The following is a 12,199-nucleotide window of genomic DNA, read 5'->3' on the forward strand; positions in this document are numbered from 1 at the left end:
CACTGCCAAATGAGTAAGGCTTTAGTTATTTTTTTCTTCCAACAGAATTGAGGCTAGGGTTAACATTTTTCGGCGGATTATTTCAAACGATTCTGTTTATTTTCTTAATGCTTTATGCATTTAAAATTAAACATTGTTAATTAATCCATGTTTCAGATTCATTCTGAAGTACTTTTGAATTAAAATAACATAGAATAAAGGAAATTAAAAATGTCTAATCTGCATAGCGTTACCCCAACTGGCGTAGAAAAATTCACGCATTTGCGTTAACGTAACTGGCGAAGAAAATTCACGCATGCGCATTGTGTTCTGATTGTTGACATGACAACCAACGGATGATTTGAATTATTTTTAGGTTAGTTGCATGCTTTTGTAAGTAAATTGTATTTATGTTAGTTATATATTTTTTGTGTATGCTTATATTTTTAAGTACATCGTTTTGTAAGTAGTTTTTTTAAACCTGTTTTCGACCGATTATTTTAAACGATTCATTTTATTTTCTTAGTGTTTGATGCATTTAAAATGAAACATTGTTAATTAATCGATCTGTTCATGATGAATCTGAGAAATTTTTGTTGACAAATTCTTGAGATATTACATAAATTAAGAAAGATATTCTTTAGTGCCCATAAAATTTAAACACTCAGTGACTCTATTATCAGCAATCATATTATTAAAAAATGCTTTGCTTCAGTAAAAAATATTATTATATTAATTGCAGAATAATCATTTACACTTTAATTTAAAGCATAAATTCTACGAGGGGTAACAGAAAATTAGAGAGATACATATCACGTTATGACTGAAGGCCTTTATAATATTATGAGTGAATTATATGACTATCAAAATTTGGAGCTTTAAAATATTTTGCTGAAGAATCCATTAAAGTTGGAATTGCGTAAAATATTTAATGGTACGACAGGAGTTTAACTCCCTGCTTGGAGCAATTTTTAAAAATCGCCAACAACGGCCTTGCGAAATGTTCAAAAGCAAAGGAGCAGATGTTCAATTATAGTGCATAATAAAGATTGCCAGCTTTGGCGCGTTATCGAAACTTGGCAAAGAAGGGAGTTAAACTCCGGTTCAACCTATTTAATTATTAAAATTTAAACGAACATTAAGATTGGCGAACCGGCTGGTCGCCAAAGGCGGCTAGTTTAACAATAAATGACGAATTTTATGCCGGGTTTACACTCGGCCGATAGATGGCAAGTAGGCAGCGCATGCATAGAAAGGCTGAAAAATGCTCTTCGTTCGATGACAAGTAATTGTCGAAGCCGCTGTATTGCATTTTTCCTTATTGCGCATGCGTTTGTAGAATTTGACTTGAAAAAATAGATCACTTATCATAGATTGATTCCGACATTTTTTGCTCTTTTTGATGCGAAGTTTTTTTATTTATTTTTTTTCATCTTATTTGCCATTGCTTTTCTATAGTTTTCCAAATTTAAGTATGTCGACCTTTTTTTTAAAAAAATTTTACTATGTTTTTTGTGTAAATATCCATCATTTTAATACGATACGCAGTGGAAAAACAATGCAGTGACGTTAAAATGACAATTTATAGTCAAGCATGGAATGTTTGAATCTATCTTATGAAATTCTGGCAATCATAAACCAGTCCCTTTCTGAGCATGCGCTGCCTACTTGCCGTCTTATAAATGGCAGAGTGTAAACCCAGCATAAAAGCTTTAAAAAAGAAAAAAACTATTAATAATGCCGGGTTTACACTTGGCCAGTTATAAGACGGCAAGTAGGCAGCGCATGCGTAGAAAGATTGAAAAATGCTGTTCAGTTCATGGCTAGTTATTGTCTCGACGGGACAACAACATGCCGCTGTATTGCATTTTTTTCTTACTGCGCATGCGTTTGTAGAATTTAGCGGTTCTTTTGGCGTGAAAAAATTGATCACTTATCATAGATTAATTCCGACATTTTTTACTCTTTGTTACTTTAATGAGAATTTTTTTTTCATGTCGACCTTTTTTATTTTACCATGTTTTTTTTTTGCGTAAATATCCATCCTTTTAATACGATACGTAGTCGAAAAAAATATTCAGGAACTCCAAAACTGCAATTTATAGTCATGCATGGAACATCTGAATCTACCTTATGAAATTGTGGCAAAGATAAATTAATCCTTTTCTGCGCATGTGTTGCCTACTGACTCTCTTTTAACTGGCCGAGTGTAAACCCGGCATTAAGATATTCGGAAAACAGTTTTGTTCTTATCGGCAAGAGCTCTGGACGCAAAGCATCAAAATGCGCTTCCATATCTAATTTTGAACTGTACTTTTGATTTAAATGATCACTGTTAATTAAAAAAAGACAGTTGGTATTAATAAGGGAGCGATATTCGTTCAATAAAATAATAGTATTTAAGATTATTTTTAGAAATCTAATATTACAGAAATTTTATTTCTCTATTTTCTAAGTAGTGAAATATTATAATTAAATTATTTCATAAGAATTTATTAGTTAAAAGCATAAAAAGTAATATTTAAACTTCAGCCCAGAATTTTTTCCAACTTTTTTTTCAAGAATTTTTTTCCCAACTGATGCTAATTCATAAATTTCAATGCTATAATTTACAACAAATTATATAATGAGATGCGCTAATGCTAAATTGCTATAAAGAATAAGAACTTTGCGTAACAATAAATATAAATACAAGGGCAATTTTGTATAGAGACTGAAATGGTATCTGATACTAAATTATATCAGAAAATATTGGACAAATGAAAAAGTGAGTTTATGTTACAATTCAATTACGAGAAACAACAACTATTGAAATACTCGTTATACTCCAAAATAAAGGAAAACAATTTTAAAAATACGCATTAAACATTAAAAAAGAAAGGAAATATGCATATACATAGCATCTTTTACAATTATATGCTATAAAGACTTTATTTATACAAAATTTATAAATTCTATCCAAAAAGATGCAAAGAGAATGTGTGTATGCATCGATTAGAATATTTTTAAATTATATGATCTAAATTAAGTATCTTCAAATAAAAAATGGCTGATATTAGTCTTTATAAAACATCACATTTTTTTAGCCAATCAATTATATTGCGCATCATTTCCTATAGAAAAAAAAATTAAATTAAAAAATTCAAATTTTACACATTTGAAAATTTATGGTAAATCATATTCCAAAGTAGTTTGCAATATGCTTTAGGATATAAATCTACGAAATCAGGAAGCTCGTCTACTAGAAAGAATAATTCTCAATTTCGAGTATATTCATTTGGATACATTCCAAAATGCATTAGATCTTGAAGATAAGATAAGTTTCCAGCTTATATTTTGAATACATTTCCGCCAACTATAATTCTCTGGTCAAATTTAATTCAAATTTCAGAATTTTCATATAAAATTGCTTCCGAGTAGTATGAAATCCCCCCCCCCCCTAGGTTGAGGTGCTTTGGGAAAGTTTCGGTTTCAGAACTGGTTTTTTATTAACTAATTTACTTTTTTAATTAATGTACTAATAATTAACTAAAAATTGTTTTATTCACTAAGTCCTCATTTTAAATAATCTTTCTAACTGTTTTAAACAATTACAAATAACAACAATATTTTTTTTTGTGTGTATCTACGTTTCTATTAGTTATTGCGTTTTCTCTGTTCAGCAATTAGAAACTCTTATCATGAATTTACCATGAAAGTTTGAAATGAGAGAATGTCATTGATGATTTTGATGAATATTGGCATTTATCCAGGGGATACTATCTTTTCCAGCATATCTGGCAACATACACATAAGCGCACGCACACACATACACAGAATAATTCTCAAATCTGTTTTAATATTTCGCCAGCAAAAGCTTCTGTACTTACTCTGGAAAAGAACTATGCTAGAAAGCCGAAGTCTTATATCTCAATTTAGCAGTGTGATAGATATGTATAATAATTTTAGTCTCTTGCTCTTTTATGTGCAATAACTAGAATTATTTGCTACACATTCAAAAATGTTTAAAAGCATCTTCATTTACCAAGTGTATAGATTTGTAGTAAGGAAAAAATGGTTTGACAACCTTTCAGTTAGTGATAAAGAGCATCAAATTTCATATATAGTTTAAAGGTGCATAAAAAGTTGAAATTGCCTATGCCTATTGAAAAAGAAAAAAAAAAAAACTTTTTAGATTTAATTATTTTAAGTTAATTTGTCGCTCATAAATTTTATTTGCTACAAAGATCTTAAATTAAATAATTTCAAAAGTACAAATCAAAATTTTATCGACTTGAATCCGAAATCAGGAATATAATCAGTTCCATTTATTATTCATCCTCTCTAATAAATTCCCTATCATTTCTTGCATGCAAAGCACACTCACATACATAACTTTTACACTTCTAAATATCCGCATTTCAACTATACGTACTTCCAAGTTAAAAACGAAAACAAGAACTCTTCGGAAATTGCGTCACAGTAAAAAGATAACGAAAAATTTCCACACACATAGGAGAGAGACCATCTCTTCCTCTTAAATTTTCTCTCACCTACTCGAAAGAAAAAAAAAGGGGGGGGGGCACGGTAAGTACGTCTGCTGACCCCACACCTGCGCAGTTCAAGGCCTGCACCTGCAAGAAAAGAGAAGCCACTTCAGTATTTATCATGTCAATAACAACACGTGCGTCCGAGTGACGTCACATTCTGCGCTGGAGGATGGTACTGTCCAAACACCAGGTGGCTAATGGGAGGCCATTGCACGGATATTGCATGCATCAGACATAGGGATCATGGGGGTACGAGGAGCTCATTACAAAATTCTATATACTTAGACTCGAAGTATGCCGAATTTGAGACCGGACGAGTTAACTTTCATCAGAAAGACGCATAACTTTTTCTTGTACTTGAATTTAGGACACTACACAAAGAAAAAAAAATGAAATAGTTTCTTGGTAACCAAAAATATTCATAGAAGAGTGATTGGGCAATCATATCCAGCCTGAAGAGCACAGTTGAATTAATCATTAAGTGATAAGGCAAGTTATTTGAATTTGGGCATCAACATAAGTAGACAGCATAAAATTTTAATTTGAAATAAATAAATAAGCGGAAATGATCTACCCAAAACTATCTCGTATATTCTCTGATAAATGACGTGCGTATTTATTAATCAAATGCCAAAGGCGAAAAATATTTATGAAAGAATCTATAAGAAGAATTTAATATCTGATGATTAATCGTTGGTATGGGTTAATGTTCAAGCACCAGAACACCGAATGTATATTTTTCCAATGGACTGAAATCAAAATTTGGCATAGAATTACAATTACAGTTACAAAATCGCATATCAAAGTTCATATATTTAAGTTATTTCGTTTTTGAGTTATCCCGTTTATATGCTTGTGAAAATACAAACTGCAGACGGTCAAATCCTTGATGGACTTGGTTCCCACTTTAGATATTAAATCTGTGTGCCAAATTTTATGTATCTGACTCTCTTCGTTTTATAGTTATTGCGTTAAATCATATTCAGATAGAGAGACTTCCTCTGAATAGATTTCGTTCAACATTTGAAGGAAATCTACAAATTAGATGTAAAGACTATATACCGAATTTCATCTAGACTAGCTCAAAATGTTTTCAAAATATCATGTTCACAGACAAACTAACATAATTCTAAAAATGTATTTTTCGGTCTCATGGAGATTTGAAATATCAATTGATTTCAAAACAAAAAGTTGCATCCAATCAGGAGTTTACTTAAATTGCGGTTCATTGCGAGAACATCTATAGAGCAAGACAAGCTAGATGCTTATCGCTGCTATGTAATTAAGTATTGAAGCATACATGTTACTACAAAATAGTTTGAAAATTTGAGATGAAAGAAGGTTGAAAAAATAATTACAAATATAAATAAAGTAGAAATATACAAAAATAAATATCATTTTTCCATATTACTGCAAGTTTTGTTTATTTTCATTAAATAGAATTTTATCTAATGGTTTATTATTTTTTTTATATTTCGAATTATGAATAGGTGAGAACAACAAAATCTTTTAAGTATTTAGGGTCTTTTAAATTTTTTTTATTCGGTTGTGCTAAGACATCTCATAGTTTAAAAAGCTTTGCATTCTTCGAATCCTTACTCTTCAGAAAGAATAAGAAGAAATTATTTTTCAGATCCTATCATTTTTTAAGTGGAAATTCTTTCATTTGTACAGTTATATAAACATTTACGAATTCAATGATATTATTACAAATTCAATTTAAATTAAAAGACATAAACAGTTTATATTATTCAATTTATAAACAGTTACAAAGTTTCATAGAGAAATAAGGTTTCCTAGAATTCTGGCACATGAGTTCTTCACCTCTGATTGCAAATGTCCCCAGCTCATCAACAGAAATATGTATGACCCAGATGGATTTAATGTGCGCTAGGTCCTTGTATATGATGGCCATCAGTAAAATCGGATAAGGAACTGAAGTCAAGTTTCTGCTACCAAGCCATTATGGTTCTCAAAGAATACATACAAAAAATACATTGAATTTCCCTGCGTTATGAATGCAGATAAATTTAAGAAAATTAATATCACATATCAAAAAAATTTTTTTGCAAAAATTCATGGGCGTTCTATGTTTATAATTACAGATTAATCAGTGTGTTGTTTGCATGTAGAAATCATGACTCAAGCTCAAATAGGAAAATTGAATGCCTTCCTGAGAGTTACATACTAATTAAATACAGTAATTAAATCTATTAAAGAACATTTTTTTTCTAATAAGGATTTATTAAAATTATTTTTATGGCTGAGATCCTCTTTTTACGAAAAAAAAACCCATTTAATTAATTATATAAAATTAATATGATTTAGTGATTTAATTAATTAATAATTAGGAAATCTGAAATGAGAAGTTGAAACATCTAAATTTTTGTTTCATCGAAATTTGGTGAGAACGCATGTCAGCCTTCCTTTTTATCACCACGTTTCGGAACATTATTATCTTAAGGTGTTAATAATAAAAAGAAGATACCAATGATAATTAATTTGATTATTAAAGCCCCATTATATAACAAATTGTCATTTATTATTTGTGGTTTCTAAAGTTATTAAAGTAGAAGATTGGATGATTATAGATATTTAAAAATTGATTAATTTAATGATATACTATATTTACCCGACGGCCTTAGAAAGAGTTAAAGTATAGTAGCAAGAGAAATTCAGTATTTCACTCGCTTTCCTTTTATTGCTTTGACGGAATTGAAACTTATAGTGACACTCTATTGTAGGTAAGATAGGAAATTGACTTTTTACATATCTTATTTATATAGAATTCTTTAGATGATTTATGCAGCATAGATGTACAAATCATATTGATAAATTTTTTAAGTAAACTTAAAAATTACAGAATGAAATTTTTTCCAGATAGGGATCGAAAGAAAATCCCCTCTTCTAGCGTCGAAAATGTGGCTACAGAGGTAGCTGAAACCAGCAATCAGTTGTCGCTTGGTTGTGCGAGTGTGCCAATTGTTTCCAGTGTATTGGATATGTTGCATTTTCTTGCACGAAAATTCTTAAGGTGGCTTTTGCATTTTTAACCTTACAAAATCAAGCCTGTGCACCTAATGCAGAAAAGACCTCGGACTTTTTGCAGTTCAGTTTCTTGCTTGAATGGTAGTAGGCGTTACTGGCCATGGGATATTCTGTGGAGTGACAAAACCCATTTTTGTTTCAATGAACAAGTTAACAGCCTGCACTATCGAATTTAGGCAGTGGAACATTCTAATTTTATCCTGAAACAATCATTGCATGCTGCAAAGTGACAGTATGGTATGGTATCTACGACTATCTTTATCATTGGATCGTTTTTTCTTTGTTTCTTTTTGAAAAGGTACAGATGGAAATCAAAGTCTATTCTGTCACAGGACAACGGTACAAATGATTTTTTAATCTCACAATTTCAACAGTATGGGTAACTTCAGGACATCATTTTCATGCAGGATACCGTACCTCCTCATATTGACTGATCGTGTAAAGCAATTGATAAAATAACATTTCACAGATTCATAATGGTGGACCAGCCGTCATTTCCAATCCCTCCTCGTCCGTCGGATATCCCTCTACCACATTTAGTAGTGGGTTTCCTGAAGGACAGTATATATTGTAAGCTGAAGTAAGTTTCAGATTTGAACACCATTCGGTGCCATATTTTTGATACTCCGGTAAATTTACTACGGCCAATAGTAGGAATTGTGATTCTGAGATTAGAGCACATTGTCGAGCATGAAGAGAAGATAAGGAGCAATTTTAACGTTACTTTTTATAATACTTTTCATTTATAAAACACATTAAATATTTAATGTGTATTAGAGCGCTATCAAGCGATGGATTTTACAAGAATTTTTTATTTAATGAATGTCAAGCACATTATATGGATTATCTGTGGTTCAAATTTTACCTTATTGAATCAACAGAATGTATTCTAGAGATATCTGAAGTGGGAAACTTATTTCTTGAATCATAAAATTGTTTTTTATTAAATCAGGTGAATAAAATTCTGAAACATTACTTAAATTGTGAAATATATACTGGAATACATACACGAAACTGCTCCTTACAGCGAAACGCGATACTGTTCTCAATTTTTTTATATCTCGAACAATCATATTTAATGTTAGCAAGAACTTTATAGTATTTGTTGTACCTGAATCCCTTCTGTATCAAATTTTAGGCGAGATATCGGGAAATTAGAAGTACAGAATATGAGAAACAGAATAGTATAAATCTTAAAATAATGCGAGTTACATGTCTTTCAAAATTTGTATTTGTTCAAAATTTGTCCATTAAGAGCAAGTTTTGAAAATATTTTATTGAAATTTTTAGTAACCATTAATCTGGGTAGTCCAACCGGTAACCAAAGGCAGCTAGTGAATAAATATAATCACATGATAATTTTATAAAATTGCTCAGAGGTAAAAGGTATTTCAGGAGAAAAGGGCAATTATGGTACCATTTAGAAACGTCAACAGATGGCAGCACGACAAGATGCAAAATCTATGGATCCAGATAAGGGCATAGAAAATTAGCATTAAATTTACGGAACGCATGAATTTAATGGGTTTCCGATTTTATGCTTAAAAATTCGGGACATGCAAGTATCATTCTTTAGTCATTACATACATATTTTCCATGATATAATGCAGCGAATATATATTCTACTCATTTACTCTGGAACACTTAGCAATAAACATTTAGATAAGCAAGTCTGAATTAGTTTATAATTAAAGCAAACATTATAAATAATCACTTCAACGGTGAAAACTGCAAAGAAAAGTAATTTGAAGTGAAGATTTTCTTGTAGTTTTATAAAACAAGTAGATCAACAATACGTTTTTTTGAAAGGCCTTTTGAAAATAATATTGAAACAGTATTTGAACTTTACAAGATATTTTCAAAACCCATTCAAAAAGATTATATACATATAGACATATAGAATGTTATGGCCAAATATCCAAAATATATGGAATTGATAAAAAGAATAACCAGTATAAATAAAGATCAATCTGGATAGGACTCTGATCGATATAAATGAATTATACGAGGATGAATTTTCTTTTCCAATTATCCGAAGAATCGGGAAATGACGAAAAAATACTTGGCAAAATATGGCAATACACTTTCAAAACTTCCACGTTATATTAATGAGAAACATCATACTCGAAAAATTTACCACCGACATAAATCAAGTCGGTTTTTTTTATTATCAAACCACATCTCTTATCCAAGACTCTGAACTTCTAAAATCGCGTCTGCACCCTAATAATTAAACAGCAAAGTGATTAGACAGCTAAATAAAAATGGATGAACAACAACAACAAAATAAAAAAGGATACAGTTTTTCAAGAATATGTCGTATTTTCTAGTTAATATCATTTAATTATATTTTATTACTTATAATATCTGTTGGGATGAAGCGAGCGGACTATTTTTCTCGCGTAGGAATATCTGTGTGACTCCGCTTCTGGCGCTTCGTTCCGGCACCATTCCTCCCGCGAACAAGATGCTGTGTGCTTAATTGTAAATACCTGTGTTCTTTTCTTTTCGTTTTCTATGTCCAATAAATGTGCTGTCTTCAAAAACCATGCTGAGATTATTGAAAAGTAACAACAGTATCACTAATAATATATTTATATTTAATAATATCATTTAATTATATTTTATTACTGTGTTAATCAATTTTAGATAAAACATAGAACGACAATCAAATAATGTTACAAAGACTTTTAAGTCTTTCACATGCTTTACATTGATAATCTATCTATATGCATATATTGCAACTATATGAGATAGTGTTTTTTATATAAAACCATGCAATGAAAATAATTTGATCATTATTATTGCAGTTAAATTGATTTTAGTAGAAAAGAGACATCACCTAATTCCCAAGGAAGAAAACGATAATAGGAATAAATGTGGCAGAAAAAATGGCATAACATCAGAATTAATGCTGAATTAGTTAAATACCAATTACAGTTTAAGCGAAATAAATCACATTAATTTCGAATATTGTTACAAGTTTTTGTACGTAAAAAAACAGTAACAAAAAGTATATATATAACGTTAAGTAAATGGATTTTGTGCTATAGTCTTGAAAGAAATTGTTTAAAAAAAATTAATCACTTACTATTTTTTTTTTTTTTTATCTAGAGTGATTGCAGAAAGTGTGATTTTCAAAATAATTGTCAGTGAATCCAAGCCATGATCATTAAAGAGTAGTACGGCATAGTTTTGACACAAAAAGTATGAAGTAAAAGAAAGGAGTATGAAAAGAAAAGCTCATTGTGATTTCACAGTTGAGAAAAGGATTTCTGTTTTTGGGTGTGATGCTGGAACCAAAACTAAAGAATTTCCAGGGCAGCAAAGCAGAGCTAAAGTTACAGTTATTACATACTGATAGCCGTGGAAAACCCATGCCTATCGGTTGTTTATAAGTTTGAATTCAAATTGGTAGAAAATAATTTTATAAACATGGTCAAATAAAATTATTACACAAAAATATAAGAAATTTCTAATTAGTAATGTATGTAATTGTTATTACACATTAATTTATAATAAAGTCAAGGACAACAAAATATTTAATTTTTTTGAAGTGCCATGGAAAGTTGCAATAAATGTGATTCAATTTATATACATATATTGGTAGTTTCTTAATTTTTTCTGAAAAATCAATATTTTTTTAATCCTTGTAGCAGTAAAATGAACCACGTGAATAATTATACATCAAATTACAATCCTAGGGGCAAAAAATTAAAAATGTGAGTTGCAATATGGATTTGAGTATTTTACAAATGAGTTTAATAAAAATATTGAGATTGCAATTTACAATTCTGATTCTTATTAATAAAGGCGTTTTATAATAAAGAATGAACAACTCATGGATCATATTTTATAATCAAATAAAAAAAAATTATAATCTTACCCGAAATAAAATAAAAGCACTCTAATTAATCTATTGGGAAAAGGAAAAAAAGAAATAGTAATGAATATGATAAAGTTCAATGTTATAGTATAATTACAAAAAAAAAAAAAAAAAAAAAAAACAGTTCAGGCAAAAAGAATACAAAAATTATTTGTAACCAAGTTTTGATTTATTTTTTTGCATATCAACAAGAAAAAACACAGTAAATATTATAAATCAGCACATCAAATTTAAAAAAATACCACAAAAAAGAGGAACTTTTAAAATAATTACAATACTTGTTTAATCAATGGTAAAATACATAAGATTAAAATGATACTGTTGTTGGAGTTAAAGCTATAAAATCAGACATTCATCATGTGGCACTAAATATATTATCAACAAACTAAGTATGACATAAATGCTAAAAATCAATAACAATACTTAAAAAAAATATATAAAATATATAGCAAAAAATGCATTTACTTATGCCAGAGAGGGGCACTATTTAAAGAAAAATAAGACAAACAAATATCACAAAAAAATTTCTATACACATTTGTTTCATATAACATCATAGTTAGAAAATAGTTAAGTTAGGAAAAAGAAATTCTTTAATCTTTCTCCCCCCCCCCTTAAAAAATTAGAAAATGTAAAACATATTACAAAACCTGATTGATGACGAAACAAACATTGATTGATTGAGACAAACGAATATCACAGAAAAATTTCTGTACACATTTGGTTTCATAGAACATCATAATTAGAAAATAGTTCAT

This window comes from Argiope bruennichi, chromosome 3 (assembly GCF_947563725.1).
Source record: "Argiope bruennichi chromosome 3, qqArgBrue1.1, whole genome shotgun sequence".
In the NCBI taxonomy this organism is placed as follows: Eukaryota; Metazoa; Arthropoda; class Arachnida; order Araneae; family Araneidae; genus Argiope; species Argiope bruennichi.